An 8159-nucleotide genomic window follows, 5' to 3' on the forward strand; every position below is an offset into this window, starting at 1 on the left:
GTAAAAACAACGTAAGCTCTCCTTAGAGTAATGCGTCTCTGTGCTTTAAAGTGCTATCAGCGCTGAGGAGGGGAAGCATTCTCAGGGATTAACTGCTAAGGTGCTACAAAAATAGCTGTACCAAATATACAATTATTTTTTTAGGCATGCAGACATATATTTAAACTACTGTATTTTTTATGATTTTTGCAAACAAAACTTGTGAGAAAAAATGCCTACTTTTAAATAGAATGTAAGCATTGTTTTTATTTTGCTTCAAAAAAAAGACATGATCTTTATGAGTCCCTTCCAACTAGACATATTCTATATTCTATGAGATTTTTAATTTCACCTGTAGGTTTTTAAATAAACAACGTAATTTTCAACTGTAATCTTGACTGATAAGCAAACAGGTTGTTGAGCAAGTGAATGAAAACACAAAACCCAAAGGAAAACTGTGTGTGAAAGGTATGAGATGTAGTATTAGTAACAACATCACCTGACTGCATAACTCTCAACTTGTGTCACATGAGGAAAAATGTAGAATGTTTCCTTTTATTGTCTTTAAAAAAAAAAGAAGAAAATCCTGCTTCTCTACATTTACAAATATACACACTTGCACACACACACACGCACACACACATATACAGGAACCCCTGTAATATTTGGGGTTGTTCTTAAGGCTCCTACTTTTGCGTCAGCTCAGAAATTTTTTTGTTTTCCCTAATCATTAATAAGAACAGTAACACTTATCTCTTAAAATTCCTTTTGAGTACACGATCCCTCTTTCACACCTTCATGCACACAAATACATGCACAGCGTGTAAGACGGAAGAAGAGACAAGAAAAGAATTAAGTTGCTTTACTAAGCTGAATTTCCAGTTCATCTATCTATAGTAACAGTGGGGCATAAGCTAAATGGCATTATGCAGGTTTATGCAAATTGTTTAGGATGAAAGGGGAGCACAGGTGACGAGAAAACAAGTATAGCATTGAAGGCCACCAGAAATCTGTCTTAATGTTGAGCCATGGTCTGACTAAAGGAATAGTAAACACAACACAACATAAAGTTGTCTTTTTACTTTTAACGCCCAGCAGTTGTTACCTTAAAGAGGAGGGTAGCTCCATCTTGAGGGTTTAAACTCAAAATAGATCCAGTAACGCATGTGCTGTTAATTTGACCTAATTAGTTGTTGCTAGTTGCAGGACTTACATGAAGAATCTCATTATATAGATTAGATATAAAATAGAGGGAATCTTGGCCCTCAGTGGAGATCAAGTGGAACAGCAGTTTAATATCTGATACATGCTCTTTCTGGGTACTCTGGTCTTTGTAAGGGGGTGTTAGAGGAGGTGAATCTCTACTAAGTGTCTTCTGCGACTTAGCCTTCTGTAACAAGCTTATCTTTCTGTTTGAAAAGCATCATTAAGATTTTTATTTAAAATTCCACTGGTTTTTGGGATTGTTTCCTTGGGCTTTTTATAAGCCCAGAGAAGCAAAGGACTGTATCTGTATTCACTTCAGTGATGAAGTGCAATTACTAATTGGCAGGGAACACACTGGTTGTCTGTAGTATGCTATGTCTTAAAACTATTGTTAGCTTCACAGTTATCATCAGAAAACACTAGAATCAGTTTAAAAAGGGCAATTTTTTCCTCCAGTGGGAACTGACTACAAATATATTACTTCTTGTTGTTGTTGTTAAATTCATATTGTCAGTGTACTTTTCACTCTTTGACAGGAGGCTCTGCAAATGAAAATATGCAGGCTTTTAGAACACTTACTCAAGAAAAACTCCCAAATGAAATCAACGTGAAGTTCTGCCCAAATCAGAAGTCCAGAAGGGAGCCTCAGGTCTGGCACTTGAAGAAGCTATTTACAGAACTGCTAATGAGTGCACTGTGATGGAAAGTCATAGCAGAGCACGTCCTGAATATTACCAAGATTGAAAACTTGACACAACGAAAACATATATGGGATAAAAAAAAATCTTAAGCAACTGATAACCTTCATTTAAAACAAAACAAAACAAAAAAAGAGCTGTTTACTAAACTTTCAGTTCATAAATAATAATACCATGCTTTAGCATAACTGATCCAAGAATATGTGTGCTATATAACTTAGAGATGAGCAAAATAGGAGGAGACCAGATCTGGTGAATATGAATTACTATTTAATGTATATTTTTTAAAAATGGATGTATCAGAAATATGGTTAGGAGTGAACTGTGGAATTTGGCTATAATTTGTCTTTATTTTTGCTTACATCTTGGCTTTTCCTTTTTGAGGGATTCAAGGGATTACACTAAGCAAAAAGCTTGTCCTTACACACACTCTTAAATACATCTAAATGACATTTCATTAGGCAAACAAGAACACTATAGGCTCTGAACAGAGCCATGCTCTTACCTTAGGAAATGGCAGTATGAATATAAAGAGGAACAGAAACCTTCCCTGGGAAATAAGCATGGTTATAATGTCAGGGCTAATATAGCTGCAGTGAATATCAAAACTTCCCTTGATTTCATGGAACAGGATCAGAGCTGTGTAATGTTGTCAAATATTGCCAGCGCCTTGATGCCAGGCATTTGTAGAACTCCTAAAATGAGAATTGAATGCTTGACATGGAAGCAAGGAGAATTAAAAACATTTTCTTCCAAGTGGTCTCAATTTTACTGAGTACATTTTTACAGCTGAGGGATTTTTAAGAATGCCTTGGTCAATCAGATCACCTGCATAACAGAAATTGCTACCAAATCTGCTAACTGGTTTGGGAAATCTTCATTGTTCTGACGCATGGACAAGTACTGAGATATTGGGGGAGAAGGGTTAGGTTTGTTTTCTTTTCTTTGTTTTTCTGAAAGGATTTGCAAAAGGAAACTTGTGGGAACTCGAAAATATTTGTATTTTGCCTGAGAACTGATCCAGCTTTATATAAATGTTTTTTGTGAGCTATCGACTGTGGAGTTGGCTCAGAAAAAGTCTGTTAACCAAGCTGGCCAGGAAAGATAAAATAATAGCTTTACTGAAGCAAACAATCAAACACAACTGCTCGGGCTATATCCTGGCCTTGGACGGGAATGTGATTCTGAAGATACCAATGTATTGAAAGATCTGCCTTACTGAAAGGAAAGAAGAGAAAAGGTTGTCAGCTGCTGCAGGCTACCATGTGGTATTTCTAGTCTCCAGACTGCAGTGCAAAGATCCCAAGGGAGCCCTGAACAAGCTGTCTCCAGACCTGGTTACTGCACAACCATGTAAACACAGTATGAAGCCTGAGCTGGTATGCTCTGACACAAGCGCAAGGCTGTGTAACGTGCAGCTACCTGGGTTTCAGTAACTGACCTGGTGCCTCTGCATGGAGTTGCATTGCACCGTGAGGGTGTACCAGAACATTCATAGCCAACTGGGAGTAGCTGCATCATACCCTCTTGCACACTATTCTGCATTGAAAAAGACTAGGCTCTAACTTACACATCTAAAATGAAACAACAAAAGTAGATGGTGCGAGTGCTGTGTATGTTTTGCCAGTGGTTTGTGGTTTCTTGTTTTGCTGTTGGGTTTTTTAATGAATATATATCACTGTTGTATACCCCTTGGCAAAGTATGCAGCAAACTGTCTTGAAGAAGCTTTGAAACCTTTCCTGTGTCATTTCCATGCTGTTACCATCCACAGGCTCATGAAGGAAAAATCCTGACATTTCCCTGAGGTAACAGGGAGGATGCAGTGGGGAGTGGTGGGGCAGAAGCACGGCTAGATGGGGTGTGGTATTTGGGGAAGCTCCTGAGAACTGTGGCTTACTAGAGACCATAACAGAAACAGTCACTGAATTCCTCATAAAAATGCACCAACCCCCTTTCCTGGAATTTTGCCTATATAATAGTCTTTAGATGGCTCTAATTTTAGGTGAAAAAAAGATTAATCAGAGTTGATGCAGTACTGATGAAGGAAATGAATGACTTGTGAAAAGCTGGAAGGATCCAGCTGACCTGCTATAAATCCATGCTTTGCTGAAAAGCATGTTGCTTGCTCACTGGAGAGATTCATTAGTATTAATATAGAAGTTCAGTAGGTCACAGAAGTCTTATGCTCTCCTGGAAGGCTTAGAGTAGAAGAGAGAGGTAAAGGATTCAAATGCTCTTAATGTCTGTACTCTCTGCTCAGCAGAGGACTGGAGAAAACCCATCCCCATTCTCTGCTGGCAAATTAGCCACTTTAACCATATTATTTTTCGGTCAAATCTCCTAATTGCTTCAGCAGCAGTCTTGTCTGACAAGTGACTTGAGGTCAAGGCCTTAATGTAATTTTCTTCTCATCTGATTTTTTTTTTCCCCCAATAGATTACACAATTAAATAGACTTCTATACAGATAGAATTGTGATTAAAATAATTTGAGTGCAAAACCACTGTATGGTCCAAAGGAAACTGAGTGAGCGAAAGTGCTGTTAGACCTGAGCAGAAGCTAAGGCACAGGTTTGTCATTGAGTGATTAGTGTTATAACCTAAATTTACCCTTGAAGGACTCAACTCTGTTCTGGACGCCTTAGAGTAATTGCTCATCTCTTAAAACTGGTTCTTGTATGAAAAAGCACAAAGGAAAAGCTTAAACCAAGAAGTTGTTTTGGAGAACAGTGTCGAGGTTAAATGCTAATGTTTCTTAACAACTGAACTTGTAGGTGTTGCAGGCTTTCACTTACTGTCGCTGGGCAAAGTTTATTTCAGCTCTGTAGAAGAAACTCTAGTTAGGTGAATTCAAGCTTGCAGCTAAAGTTGTTTAACTGTGGAAGTGGTATATATCAGAACTATCTGTTTCATTTGTTCTCCATCAGAATGCATGCAATATAAATCAAACTTTAAAATCACAATTAATTTTAAGGAACGGTTGTTACAATGCTCATGAGATCCATTCAAACAGTATTTCTGTAGCCTTACAGAAATCTAGTCTGTATTTCTTGAAATAAGAATGTGAATGGAGTCCCCATACTGATTCCAAAAGAAATCTATGCATGATTTGGAAAAACATTTTTTCACTTTTTTCAAACCTTGGCTTTCCTCAAAATCTAGCAAAAACAGTGAATATATTTCAGAGATCCATGAGAGGAGGAAAACACTCTGTTGAATATTTATGTTTAAGCCTGGCCATTCCTACCATTTTCTGCAGGACCTCTTCTGTCCTGCCCACATCACTGCTTTTCTCTTGCTAGACACATGTCTGTGGTGGCATTAACAAGCTGTGCCTGCTAGAATGAGTCTGCAGAAATTTCTCAATAGCTTTATGCAGAGTCCTTACTCTTACTGTCAGAGGGGGTGAGAAGAAAAAAGGTTTCTATCCCTGTCTCAGATGATAGAGCATGGCATTCTGTTACAAGTAGGCAATATTGAACATGGGTAAAAGATTAAGATCTTTGCAATCCTTACTTGGATAAAAATTAACCCCAGACAAAAATTCTATTGATGCCAAACTTTGACTATGCTTAATTCTAAAACTGTCATGAATCTGAAAAGCTCTAGTTCTATGAAAAGTATTGCTTCCAAAGATGATCTCCAGCCAATGCATCAGGCAGTGAGTGCTTGAAACTGTTGGAGGTGAGGAGATACAAAAAGCAAGTACCAAGTTCAGTAAAGTAAAACAAAATGGACAGTGAAAAATAAATAATTATTAAATACATAATCTATATGCACAAAGTAAATAAAAACAGATGTTCTGAAACTCTGGGTAGCCCTTTAATTCAAGACTACTCCTAAGGTCCAGTAAAAGATAGAGAGACTTCTGCTTAGTGTAACCTAGATCCATACAGTGACTCAAACAACCAAGTCAGCTTGCCTCTTAGGAAAAGGCTGAAAAAAAAGATAGGTTTTGCAACGCAAAAGGTGATAAAGCTGGGCTCTAATCGCCCTTTCCTGTCAATACTACATTTATTCCCAGAGTAGTCTCTGGTTACAAATGCAAGGGCATTCAACAGGAAGAGCTGGCTTGGATCTGGCCAACATCCAGAACTTTGAGGGCATTATATATCAAAACCAACCACCTATCTTCCTTCGAAATGAGCCAGAAGTGCACTACGGACCACAAGTGTTGTTCATAGTTCACAAAACCCCAGCCAGACTGCTGTCATCTGCCGCAGATAAGTTTGGTCAGAAAATACAGCACTGTGTCAAGTGCATTCCAGTAGTTTTATAGCTGGTTATTTGCTTTAGTAAGATGCCCGTTTCAGACAAAGGTTCTGAGGTTCCTTCTTTACATTTGTGACATCAGGTGGTAAAAATTGGGCTCTTCACTATGCAGGGTAAGGTAAGGTATTTGCCCTGTGATGTGAAACAGTATATAAAGGATGGAAGAGTTTCATTAATCACTGTGTGGCATTTCCATATTCCTACAGTGTCTAAGGAAGATAAAGCTTCAACAGTTCACTTGACCTAATAAGAATGGAGATGTCTCATACATACGGGCCTTCTCTGCTGTATGTATGTACTAACTAACCCAACCTGAGGTTGTAAGAAGCATGAAAATAATCTAAACCACAGGGTGCCTTGTAGGGAATTACTCACCTTCCATTTTCCCAGCAGCAAGCTGAGAGCCAGAAGAAAGAAATGGTAACTGCTAGCATGACAACTCTTTCAGTGGATTGTTCCTGGGGCTGGGCAGCTAGGTGCCACCTCTTATGCAGTGTGAGATGTGAAATACTAATTTATCCCTCAGGATATATGAGCTCAGAAGAAAGCTGAGGACAGGTGAAAATATAACAGTATGTGTTTGTCTAATATATGTGTGACTGAAGTGAATTTATGCACCAAAGTGAACAAGGAGATGAATTTTATTAGCTTTCCGTAAACACACTGGAGATACTGCAAAACAAAGGAAGCCTTTTTTTGTTAGATTTAATTTCATTTCAGCTAAACATCTCTTCCTGTTTCCTGCACTTGGGACAGCAAATCCAACCCTTTTACTTTCTTCCTGAAGGTAGTTACAGAAATCTAAATACAGCTGTTTTTACAGTTCTGCAGTGTTTGAGGGTCTAAGTCACAGTCTAGGAAACCACCATGAGTGGCATCACATGAACACAGAGTAAGTAACAGTCATTGTCTCAAGTGTGAAGTATTTTGAATCTGTAACACACAAACTCCAGCAATGTTGATTCATTCCCTTTTCCTAATGAGGTCTGTACAGGCTCAAAAGAACGACTGCATACTGAGTCTGGAGGGCTAAGACTAACATGAAATGCTAAAATATTAATGTAAAAGACTATGTTGCTTTAGATCATATATCAGAGATTTTTTTAAAGCTACTTTACCATCCAAAAGTGAAGTACCAACATCATTCACAGCTGTAACAAATCTTAAAGAATCCCTGCCTGCTGTTGATCTTAAGATTCTTCAGCCCGAATCTGGAACCAGAATTTGACATCACTGACACAAATATCAGCAATTAGATCTTCAACATACCCATGATAGTAGGATTCTGCTTTGATTCTGGAAAGTATTCCTGCACTACCTTTGAAAAGCCAAATGTTCATAATCTATTAAAGTCTTCTATTTTGACATTTTCCTAGCCCTGGTTCTTACAAATGCTTAATCCAAAGCCAAAAGAAACATTGGAGTCCTCTCTCTAGTCTTTGGTGAGTTTGGAATCAGTCTCATAATCCCAAAATTAGATGAAATGGTTACAGAAAAGAATATTGTATTGTACCCTTTGGTGGCAACATGGTAGTAGTGGTATGTAGTAGCAGCATTATAGGCAGAACTGGAAGGTTTTTTTCAAAAACAACACACAGACTCCCACCTCAAGTTTCTGATGAGGCACCGAGTGCAATTTTGTGTGGGATGATAATTAACTCCTGTCACAAGAGTAGCCCTCCACAGCCACTGACTGATTGTACTCCCAGACAGGCAGAAGCACGCACAGAAACGTGTTTTCTTGAAAATTTCCTCATTCACTGCACTTTTCCCAACTGCTTCAGAGTCTAGGAGGCAAAACGAGTAAAATCTGCATGTTTATTCAGGCAGATAAGACTTTATTTCTCAAAGGAACAGGATTCACCTAAATTTATATATATTTATATATATTTACATATGTATGTATATTTACATGTATCTCTATGTCTTTATATATAGATTTTGTGTATTTCTGTATTTTTAAGCAGCTGTAAAGGCGGGCGGGCGACAGAAGGCTGGCAGACGG

The 8159-nt window shown here is 38.2% G+C and overlaps 1 protein-coding gene across 1 annotated transcript in view; it reads left to right on the top strand.

Annotated features, from left to right (window-relative positions):
- ADCY1 (adenylate cyclase 1) overlaps positions 1 to 8159 on the top strand; it is a 171902-nt gene that overhangs the window by 694 nt on the left and 163049 nt on the right. The window lies entirely within an intron of this gene.

The sequence above is a fragment of the Aptenodytes forsteri genome, unplaced genomic scaffold (genome assembly GCF_000699145.1).
Source record: "Aptenodytes forsteri isolate BGI_AS27 unplaced genomic scaffold, ASM69914v1 Scaffold44, whole genome shotgun sequence".
NCBI lineage: Eukaryota > Metazoa > Chordata > Aves > Sphenisciformes > Spheniscidae > Aptenodytes > Aptenodytes forsteri.